The following is a 12,673-nucleotide window of genomic DNA, read 5'->3' on the forward strand; positions in this document are numbered from 1 at the left end:
GCACATAATCGTATATGATTTTCCATGAGATACAAGTAAAATGCATCTACAGTTATGTGCACGCCACCACGCCAGATGTGTCCCCGGTATGTCCCTCACCCCTTATGTCGTTCCAGCATTAATCAAATAAAAATTTAAAAATCCTAAAACACGAAATTGAACTATCAGAATTTATATTACATATACATGGCATACTTGCCTTCAATGAAACAAGAATTAGACAACCCTAAATCGGGCAAGACCAACTAGAGACGGATAGTTGATTAGGATTTAGGTGTGTAAATGTAGACACCCAATCAATCATCCTGCTATTGTTTCAATCTGATCTTTGCTACAAAAGATAAATAAATACGAGCTGAGAACATTTATTTTTTTATGTCTGCTAAGCACACTGGAGGAATTTATATATAATGAAATAAATGATACAACATATGATAGGAGTCACCTACCCTTAGATTACAAGACCCATATATATACATATATCTATATCTATATCTATATATATATATATATATAAATATCGAGAGAGACCCAACAAATCACAAACATCCTTCCCTTGAATGACAGAAGCAGTAGTGAAGAATCAGATTCAATCGAATGGAAACAATAAGTTAATTGTTCTCAAACCTTCCACTAATCTATTGATCACACATATATAATATTTGAAAAAATAAATGTGTATGTACAATACATAGACGAATCAAAAATCTATCTGAAATCGCTGCTCCATTTGATCCGAATTGTTTGCTCTTCCATGGGATCAAATTCAAGGAAAAATGAAAAGTTGGGAAATCCCAAACAATTGATTCAATTATGAGGTATGGAGTTCACTATTTTGTTGTGTCCCTTGGATGGACCAGAAGGAGTGATTGGGGTTCCTTTAGGGAAGAAGTTGAAAACCCGATCTCGAGATTGAAACCCCACATGGAGTTTTTGTTGTCGAAGCACCGTCGAATGATCCAAATCCATCAAACCTCCTAATCTAATACTAGTGCAAGATATAGGAAGGAGGAGGATAATAAGAAGGAGGCAACATGGAAGATATGTGGATTGAGAAGAAGCCATGAGAGAGAGAGAGAGAGTGAATTATTTGTGAATAAGAGGGAAAGTAGAGAAGGAGGAATGAGAGTTTTATATGTTCATGAGGAAGAAGAAAAGTGTGGGGAAGCGTAAAGTTGATCGTGTTTAAGGACGGAGGAGCACGCCAACGACTTTTGAAATTTGATTGTGTCAACGGTTGAAACTTGAAGAGGTTGGTACTTGGTATCTTTCCTCAAGCTATTCTCTTTAAAAATTTCTCATTTTCATTGCCACATCCATGATCCATGGGTTTAAAAGTTGCTCCAACAGACGTTTTGTCTGGACGAGTGAAATCATTGTAAAAATCATTTATTAATTTATATTTTCATTTAAGGAATTATATTTTTTTGAATTATGAGGTAGGTTAATAGTAAAAAAGAATAAAACTCAATTGGTTCTTTTGATTTTGAATGAATTACGATCAATCGTAATAGGATTTATATAGAAAAATAAATCTGATCAGAATCGATTATAATCTAATTGAATTTCTAATAATATGATCCTAATCTCCACAAAATCATGTGGTGCATCTCAGTACACCTTATTACAGTGCATCTTACCTAATACTCTAACAAATAGATGCTCAATCTCATGATCTAATTTTGTCTAGATAACAAATGTTTAAGGACTTCAAAAAATTCCATAGGTTAAAAAGGTCACTTTATTTTCAATACTCAAAATAAGACCATTTGCTATAGTAGATCATGTTTTTTGACAGAAAAAAAAAAAAAAAAAAAAAAATATATATATATATATATATATATATATATATAGGGAAATGTTCACCACCCTAAGTTTTACCACACACTTTAACAAACGTTTTTTGTCCTACATGGGTTAGAAGTTTTGGAATGGGCTGATTTTTGATGAGGATGATCTCTATGATTAGAAGATCATCCTCTCCAAAAATCAGCTCCTTCCGAAATGTTTAGCCCCATGTTTACACGTTGAAAAATCGTGGACCGTTCATTTTTTGTAAATCATTTTTGATGGGGTTAGAAGTTTTGGAATGAGCTGATTTTTGGTGAGGATGATCTCCTCACCATAGAGATCATCCTCACCAAAAATCAGCCTATTCCAAAACTTCTAACCCATGTAAGACAAAACACGTTTGTTAAAGTGTGTGGTAAAGCTTAGGGTGCTGAACGGGACCCATATATATATATATATATATATATAGGGAGCGGTTCGGCGGCCCTAACATCTACCCAGTTCCTTACCAAGTTTTTATGACCGTGAGATCTCAGCGCATCCAACGGTTAACAAAGTCTTACGGTTTTAAGTTAAAACATTATGTTTTTACAAAAAGCCCCCTAATCAATATTATTATTCTTTAATAAATCCCTCGCAACAAAAAAATCTCCTATTCTTCGAATGTTTCTCTCTCTCACAACACAGAACTGAAACTCTCTCTCTCTCTCTCTCTCTCTCAAGTTTCACTTCAAATGACCCGAGTTCGAACTCTCACGTTTCGGATCGAAACCCCCTTGGAACGAAACCCTCTCCCTCCCTGTATCTATCTCTCTCTCAAGTTTCAGATCGAACCCCGTTGGAACGAAACTCTCTCCCTCCCTTTCAATTATATGGAGAGTTCAAATAAAAAAGAAGAAGAAATTATTACCCATGAAAGATTGGAGTCAATACAGTATTCAAATCCTTTGAGTTGATCCATTGGCAGGTGAGTTATTTCTTCTGGTTTTGGAGGCTCCAGGGATGATACCCAATTGATTGAACCTTTAAATTCTTCTTCTCCTTCAAATGGGTGTCTCTCAAAATAAACCCAGAGAGAAGGACTGAGAGAGAGATCTTGTTTGGGATCTTATTCGAAGGATATCTAGAGATCAAGAATCAGAGAGAGAGAAATAAAAGGTGAAAAATTATTAAAAGTTGAAAAGATGCAAAAAGAAAGGTAAGGATGAGGGAAGTAAAATAGAGACGGTGAGATAGAAAGCTAAAGGAGAGAGAGAGAGAGGCACAGTTGGTGTCCACTCGTCTCTTCATTTTTATATTTTTCTTCTGTTCTTGAGTTTTGATTACAAATGTTCCGTTAAGTTTTTTTTTTCCCAACTTGCCTATAAGAGAGATGGGTTTTCGTTACAGAGAGTTCAATGGATAGAGTAGTGGGTTTTCGTTACAGAGAGTTCGAAGAAGAGAAGGAGAGAAGGCTGTGAGGGATTTAAAACAGAATAAAAAGATGTTAGAGGGGGCGTTAGTTAACTAGAGAAGTTTTTAACTTTAAAACCGGTTAGGGCTACAAACCGTCGGATGCATTGAGATCTCACGGCCATAAAAACTTGGCAAGGAACTGGGTAGATGTTAGGGCCGCCGAACCGCTCCCATACATATATATATCTTTTTAAATTATAACTTCCTCCCTCCCAACCTTTTATACCATTGAGATAGAAAAAGTTATCTTCATGTTTATACTAAAATCTATCAAATAGCCATTGGAGCTTACCAACGAGGTTCTAATTTTGAGGAATAATAGTGAATATTGTAGATCTATCTGCTCTTGTGTTCGATTCACGATCTATTAGAGCTTCCACTAAATATTATTAATCTCTCATTTCTTTCATTTATTTTTAAATCATTTATATATTCTTATCAACCTTGATATATTTCTCCTTCGTATTTATATAAATGAAATTAGTACTAAAAAACTTAATGATTTCGAAAACTTTTCAAGGTGTTCATAAAATTTACCTAGTGTCAAACCTCCACACTAGAATATATATAATATAGCACCGACTCTCAATATTACCTATCATCAAACCTCGACACTAGAATGTATTATACCATTTTGTTATAGTTATTCATCAAGGTTCAATGATAGGAAACGTTGAGCCTCAATGCTATAATTTATTCATTCCAAAGTTGAGGTTCGACACTGGCTAAATTTTATGAATTAACCTTATAAAATTTCACGAAATCATTGAGTTTTTTTACTATCATTTTTAATTTAACAATATGTAAACGAATTTCAATAATTGAAAGAAAGAGAGGAAAGAGTGATAACAATATGTCAAGATTGATAATAATATGTAAATGAACTTAAATAAATGAAAGAAAGAGAGGAAAGAGTGAGGACATTTGAAGAAAAGTTCCAATAGATCATGAGAGTGGATAGATCTACAAGGTTTGCTATCATTCGTCAAAGCTAAAACGAACTCCAATGACTATTAGGTAGGTTTTTGTAGAGAGAATGTGAAGATCTCTCTCTATTTCTATGGTATAAAAGATTGGGAGAGAGGGTTTATTAAAGAAATTGTAGGTGGGGGCATTTCTGTCCAAAACATGATTTCATGTAGACAATCAACTTTATACCAATTACAAAAGAACAAAAAAAAAAAAAGACAATTATAATAAACATTTACGAGAAATCCAATTTTCAGAATAATTTTTTTTTTTTTTTTTTGTTGAGAAATTGATTGTTTTTGTAAAATGTCTTATATGCATATATACATAGTCTGAGTGTTGTGTTGAGATCATGATTTTTTTTTTTAATAAAAAAGGGAAATTATTTGCAGAACCGGCCACTAATAAGTGAATTTTTTTTTCTTCTAATTCCAAAACTATCCAACGGCCTTTCCACATTTTTCCATGTTCAATGAAACACCAACAAATATTTTCTTGAGAAATTTATTTTCTAGATAACCATTTTTCCAAGAATTGAATATTCAAAGAAAATAATGCATGTTGGATAATGTAAACTTTCTAGACAAGAAGTATGACCTATAAGCTATATTTTAGAAGAACACTAGTTGTTCCTTGAGTGAATGACTAAGGTAAGAGAGAGATTCTCTTCTGAAGCTCAATGAAGTCAAAGTCATTGCAGGACTATCGAAGCAGCCAAGAGACAACCAAATTCAACGAGAGACCCCACAGCACCAACAACAAACCTCCCTTTGAGGGAACTCCCAATACCAAACTTTGAATGAAGGTATTAAGTGGTTTTGGCCTACCAAACAAGTGGAAGTATGGCTCACATCTAGGCTAATTATCCGTGAGTTCATGCACCCACACAGGAGTCATGGCCCACAATTTAATTGGGCCAATGCTAAAGATATTTCTAGGTCGATATCAATGTGATACCCATTGTAACTTAGGGTCCAAAGCTACTATATGGGTACCACACTGTGATTTTATCCTTATAAGTTGTATTTATTACTCTGTACTAGTGGGCCTCTACTGTCTGAGTTCTAATTGGGCTTCAAACTCTTAGCCCATGCTGGTGCATCTAATGATTCTGCTAGGCCAAATAAAATTCAATTACATCCAAGCCCAGCCTGGCTGGCAAACATCTAGACCGATATACACGTCATTAGTTCTCCAACACGATTGGGTAGTGTTTGAGAAAATGTTTTTAAAGTAAAGTTATTTTAATTTCACTTTAGTAAAATAAAATTACTTTGGTAGTGTAGACACCCAAATTTGACTGGGCCCTTGCCACAAAATGCCCCAAAAATCGTAAAAATTGATATGGGCCCCAAGGCCCAAATCTTCAAAAATCCAATGTATATTGTCATTCCCTTTCACTAAATAGCCCAAAGCTACTCACGTGGCCTATGGACCCAAACTACGCACCACTCTTCTACACTCCTCAACCCAACCCAATATTAGTTCAACCCATTATCATACCTATTTAATCCATCAACTAAGCTCAATGGATTCAAAACCCAACGCCACACCCAACAACCCACTACCCAACCATCCTACCCAAGCCCATTCAACTCTATCCTATCCATTACTATACTCAAGCCCAACCTACAACCTACAACCTAAACTTAACCATTCCTCAACCCAACCCAATAACTACCCAATCCATTTCCTAAGCCCAATCATTCCTCAACCCAACCCAACATCACAACCAATCAACATGATCATCAAGGTGGGATACATGTCACCACCTCCCTCATCCAACTACCTATCCCCATCACTTTTCTCTAAACATCATCTTCCCACACATCAATCCATCATTTTTTCTCTAAAAAATACATCTACTTACACCTTCAACCCATACATTTTCCTAATCTACCATTATCATTCCCTAGAAAAACCCACCTTTACAATCCAAACCCACATCCCTCTCAAATAAACACTCACTTTCAACCCTATCTAAACCTCTAATCTCCACACATTTTGACATATGTCATCATTTCCCTCACCCTCCCAAAATTTAATCAACCACCCTCTTACACCCACCCATTCTCTTAAATTAAACACCACTCCCATTCACCTCACCAAACACTCAACTAATCACTCACCCTCTTACACCTTATTCTCTCAACCAAACATCATTCATTCCCCTTCACCTAACACTTAACCAAAATGGGTTGAAAGATCCAACCCATTTAGGTTACAAATAACTCATTTAACCTCCCTTTCCTAAATACCCTTCCATCTCCTTCAATTTACACACACCTCTCTCTCAAACCCCTAATCATTTTACCATTTTTCTATTATTTCACCCCATCTTACCCCTAAAGAACACCCCCAAAGTTCTATAAAATCCTTCCATCCTAAATACAATTCTCACCTAATGCTTAAACCCCCAAAAGACTAAAAATCACTCTCTCTCAACTCTACTCACTACTCATCCTCAATTATCCAAACTTATCAACTTAATCCTCTACTCACTCTCAAGCAAACTAAGATCAAGTCAAGGAAGACTCATCCTTTGAAGGTCCAAGAAAGTCAACTCAAAAATAAGGTGGGTTTGGACAAAGATCACCTCCTTCTCTCTTCTCCACTTCCCCCTTCTACTTCTCCCCCTTCTTTACACTTATACACACACCACAAATGACTTGAACCATCAAAGGGGCCCATTTTTCAATAAGGGTGCCCTCAACAGTTTGAACCAATATCTAAGTCCCTCATCTTTGAGGGTATATATCGGATTTTTTTGACTCATTTTTTCTTAATGGACTGAATCCAAGATTATCACCAAAGGTGGAGGGAGTAGGGTGCCTAATACATTCCCTACTCCTTAATATGGACCCCATAACTTAGAATCAAAAGTTGGACCAAACGAGCAATATCTGTACGAGAGTCCCTAAACGCCAAAGTAACATGTTTTTCAAAAAATACAACCTGGGTGACCATTTACACATGTTTCAAAAAATAATGGTGATAACTCCAAAATCCCCCAAAGTGGTTGAGATATTCAAAAATGAATAATCCCGTGTCCACAGCTTGGTGATTCTACTGGGGATAACACTAAATTGTTCAACCTTTTTTTTTCTGATTCGATCATTGTTTAAAAGAAAAACGTTTACATTTGTACTTATCTTCTAACATCTTCTGTCCTTTTTGATTTTTTTCTGGTCATTGGAGAATGCTTGTAATATTTACTTATTAAATACCTTGTATTTTTTATTTTATTTTATTTTTGGGACAAAGGATGTAAGGATGGATACACTTTTCAAAAAAATGCACGTGCATACGCATTTCATATCTCAATACAAAACCACTCCCTCCCTTGTTAAATTTCTAACCCTAAATGCTGATACTCTTAAGCCCCTAAGATCGTTATTTTGGGTGGCGGGGATGAGAACATCTACCCCATTCACCAATTTAAAATATGGACACACTAGTGTACATTGAGGTTTGAAGAATGAGTATCCAAAAAATCACCTATAAACGCGCATACATCAAAACGTAATTAATAGACAAAGGATACTAAGGTTTTCAAAATTAATTGGGTATCCATCCCATGTTCGTATGTTGCAATTTTGTTTTTAGCCCACGAAGGCAAAGTTGTATAGATTTTAGGCCATTTCACTTTTATTTTTCTTGTGTATCCCCCTGGGTAAAGGGAAAAATATATTTTTCTTTTATGCTGTGTATAATAAAAATAAAAAATAAATTTTTTTTGTGGCCCAAGTCAAAAAACAGAGGCAATGGTCCTTAAAATCCAAAAAATTGGGGTCAAAACAAGATTGGGACGAAAATAGGGTAATTGTGGACTACGAGGAAAACTTCTGGTCCGTTTTCATGTACGGACTTAAGAAAAATGTTTAAGTTCGTGCTTAAAGCACATACTCGAGATATTTTCTTAGATCCATGCATACAACATGAACCAGCATAAATGTACTCGGTCCGTGCATTAATTACAGACCTTAAAAAAAGTTTTTTTTTTTTATCATTTTGTTCCTTATATCAGTCCTGGCAACTTTTCGCTTAGAATTTATTTTTATTTTGAGTTTTAAGGCTTAAAAATGATCAAATAAACTACTTTTTATCGTTAAACTTAGGGTCTACCACTCGCCAATTTTTGTTTGATTCAAACGGAGGTCGCCTATATTTCACTAATCAAAATTGATTCGACCAATGTAATGCATTATCAAACTCGCCATCATCCATCATCGAAGATTAATCCAAATTAGGTCAACGACCTGTATCCATTTAAAATGGGTCCACGACCTATATCCATTTTAAATGGGTCTACGACCCGTACCTACTTCAAAAATGGGTCCACGACCCATATCCGCTTCAAATGGGTCCACAACTCATACACACTTCAAAAATGGGTCCACGACCTATATTCACTTCAAATGGGCCCATGACCCATATCCGCTTCAAATGGGTTCACGACTCATATTCGCTTCAAATGAGTCTAAGACCCATATCCACTATCAAATGGGTTCATGACCCATATTCATTTCAAATGGGTCCATGACCCACATCTACTTCCAAATAGGGTCCCCGACTCATATCCATTCCCAATAAGTTCATAACCTATATCCACTTCAAATGGGTCTATAACCCATATCTATTTCAAGATGGGTCAACTGCCCATATCCACTTCTAAATGGGTCAACGACCCACATCCATTTCAATGGGTCCACGACCTATATCCACTTCTAAATGGGTCCATGACCCATATCTACTTTAAATGGATCCACGACCCATATCCCCTTCAAAATGGGTCCACGACCCATATCCACCTTAGTATGGATCCATGACTTATATCCATTTTGAACCATGATCTATGTAACACCCCGAATTTTTAATTCGTATCTCGAGGAAAAAATAAATAGTGAAATTTTAAGAAAATCTTGAAAGTGGGATTTAGGGGTAAAATTTTAGGATGTTTCTGATCATTTTTAATGGAATCTGACCTCACCATTAGATTCAAAATGATCGAAAAACATAGTTTAGCCTGTAAGCACGCTCAAATGCGAGTCCGAATATAAAAGTTGCAAAATCCTCGATTACCGGGTCGGACTAGGCTAAAATAGTGACTTTTTGTTAGAGCAATAATTTTTAAAATTTGATTATACCATTGGGTTCATAACGAAAAATTATTCAATATGGACTATTTATTTGTCATTTTTGGAGATCAGGAAGTCGAATTATCGCCAAAAAACGAAAACGACATCAAGTTTAGGGGTCACGTCAGGCCAAAAATGTAAATTTTTGATAGAGACAAGATTTTAAAAATTGACTGTACCATTAGATCCGGAACGAAAAATTAGGTGAAATAGAGTATTCGTTTGTCAGTTTTGGAGACCGAAATAGAGTATTCGTTTGTCAGTTTTGGAGACCGAATGACCAAGTTATCGTCGATCAAAACAATAGGCGAAATACCGAATTCGTCCCAAATATTATTTAAATAATATTTTTAATTTTTTTTATATAACTCATCTTCCCCAACGCGTCATATGGCCGAGACATATAAAACGAAAAATTTGATTTTTCCTCCGATTCTTCCACCTCAGATCTCTCACAAACGGCTCGCCGTCGACGATCGACGCAGAAGGGAGAAATGTCCGCAGCTACGTTCTCTACAAAACCCACCCAACCTTTCTTCGTTTCACTTTCTATTTCACCGATATCGTCAAAAATCAGCCGTATTTGGATACGAAAATTTCGAAACTTTGACCTCGGATTTCGTCCGTTTCGGGGTCAAATCGCTTTCCGACGCAGAAGGGAGAAACGTCCGCAGCCTCATTCTCTACATAACCCAACCAAATTCCTTCCGTTTTCTCGTATTTTTCACCCCGTATAGTCAAAAATCAGCCGTATTTTTATACGGAGATTTTCGTAACTTCGACCTCGATTTTCATCGATTTCGGGGTCAAACCGTCTTTCGCCGTAGAAGGGAGAAGAGACAAGCACATCGAGATCTTCGAAACCACCAAGCCAGTTTCGAAAATCAACCGCTTCGAAGTTCGGTCCATCTCGATTATCACGCCAATCGCCTCGATTTCCGTGCACGTGCTTCAATTCCGTCGCCTAGTGATTGTAAGGAACTCTGAATTTCTATTAGTAATCATAGATTGTGAAAATTGCATTTAGGATTTTATTGGAAAATTTTGGATGTATTTCTGAAATATAGAATTCTTTGTTTATTTCAAAATTCACGCCAGAAATTGCATGTTTGATATGTTTAATTGTATTTTTAACAAATTATACGTGGGTAGAGTATTTTAACGGGTTATTACCATAAATTGGGTCTTGTGCACTGCTCGGACCCCGTTTTGATATGAAATTTGTATTTTTTTTTCAATATTATTGATAGAAATAAATTGTATAGTTGAAAAATGTGATTTAATATTCAATGAACTCATATTGAGTTGATGAATATCAGAAAATGGATATTTTATGAAGAGATTGAAAACTGTAAAAGTCGAAAAAAGGGAAAAAGGGTATGAAATGGTAAAATGTCAGAGTCACACCCGAGGGGTGATGTCTGCATTTTACGTTGTTGTGTTGTATGCAGGTTGGTGAACGGATATCCAGGGATAATGTTACTGGTTGCATGTTTATTTACTTTCTGTTAGCGCGAGGCGCTCTGTTATGTTATTTATTTTAGGCCGGGTGGCCACACTTGCATGGTAGGAAACTGGATATCTATTCTCAACCTTGTATTGTTAATTTTTCTTTTGTTTTCAAATGAAAATAATATATATAAGTAGCTATTTTGTGAGCTGTTAAAGAGTTTGTGAATGCCTGAAGGGATAGTGCATCATATCATCCGGAGTGGTGTACTATCCTGGGATGTACGGTAGGGACCACCAAACTCATACGTGGTATGGGACGCGTATGAGAGTGGAGTCACAACTGGAATCCGGGTTTATTCCTCTCTATCTTTACCAGTGAACTTGTAATGTAAAGGTGGTCGTATACGAATGGTTTGTATATTTGGGAATCACATGTACGCCTGATAGGCATAGACGAAGATGATTAGTCAGTGATCACTAACAATCTATAGTAGTCGAACGTTCTGACACATCGAAAAGAGACCCATTGCTTACGGTCACGTCAAACGGCCAGCTTGAGCCGGATAAATGGTCAACCAAACGTGGTAAGGGCAGCGACCGGCCATAAAATCAGGAACTAAAAACCAGAGAGAAATTGTAACATCATGTCCCGACTGGGAGCGATCCAGTCGTGAATCCCAACACTCTAATTCCAATACTCCACCATTGTGTATTATGTATCTGTTGCTTATTTTGATATATAAAATGAAATGCATGTTTATTATTTCCATTTGATCAATTAGATTTGTATAAAAAGAGAATGTTATAGTGAGTACTGCTGATCGATGTAATGTGAGTTTTAAAATGTTTAGTTGCTCATCCCTGGCTATATATACCAGTTAATCGTAGTTTCTTCTGTAAAACTTTGTTTATTTTAAAATGATTCAGTATGTTTATTCGTTCATGTTAGGAGAGGTTATTGGCAGAAATTGTTGCTTCCTTACTGGGTAACCATTGTTACTCACCCTTTCCTTCTCCATTTTTTTTAGTTTCAGATCTGAAGCTTGGCGAAACAAGTGTAGAACAAGAGCGAGGATCATCTGGTTGGTCAGATAGACAACCAGAGTCCGTCACCTGGTAAGTATTAGGGCTATACCCCCTAGTGGTGTCAGTTTCTCCAGGTAGTCTTATGGATTCTGTCTTGAGTGTTAGGAATTATGTTAGAGTGAGGAATTTTGTATAATCCTGTATATAATTTTTCTTCTTCCGCACTCTGATCTATCGGACATTATTAGACGTATATAGGCTTCCGCTAGTATTATATTTTGTTTGTTATATGCAGGATTGTATGTCGTTTATCAGGTGCAGGTTGAATCGCCTTGGAATGCTAACATAAACAGAGGAGACCATGCCGAAATTTCGAGGTGCCACCTCGTACCTTGAAATCTGACATGGGGATTTGTGTTAGTGTTCGGCGGGGCGCCACAGATGGTATCAGAGCATAGTATTAGATCCGTATGGGATACTGATCTGCTATATTTTGGAGAATTCGCTGATACCACAGATATTAGAGCGATAATCATAGAGTGTCATTAGGAATTCGGTATTGGAATTATGAGTTCTTCTTCCGTGTCTAGAGGTCTATAGACCTAGTAAGCCTAGGATAGGATTCTCGGTTTGTTCTGTTAGTAATGGAAATAGAGTCCATTACTAAGTTCTAGGCTGCGATAGAATTTATAGTTATGTAAGAGTAGTTTTGGCCTAATTCTAATAAGTTCATTGTTACGGATAAGCACAAGTGAGAAGAGTAGAAGAGGCAAAGGCTGAAACGTAACAGAGACAAGATAGGTTTTGGATCAGACTACTGACTCGATATCACAACTAATGTC

At 36.3% G+C, this 12,673-nt stretch overlaps 1 long non-coding RNA gene across 1 annotated transcript; it reads left to right on the plus strand.

Moving 5' to 3' along the window:
- Positions 1–10,264: 10,264 nt before the first annotated feature.
- On the plus strand, positions 10,265–12,119 carry LOC147401464 (uncharacterized). Its single transcript, XR_015178208.1, has 2 exons — positions 10,265–10,326; positions 11,834–12,119. It is a non-coding gene; the product is annotated as an uncharacterized LOC147401464 (long non-coding RNA).
- The last annotated feature ends 554 nt before the right edge of the window (positions 12,120–12,673 follow it).

Source organism: Akebia trifoliata, chromosome 5 (assembly GCF_017979445.1).
Source record: "Akebia trifoliata isolate Shusen 1 chromosome 5, ASM1797944v1, whole genome shotgun sequence".
NCBI classification, from domain to species: Eukaryota; Viridiplantae; Streptophyta; class Magnoliopsida; order Ranunculales; family Lardizabalaceae; genus Akebia; species Akebia trifoliata.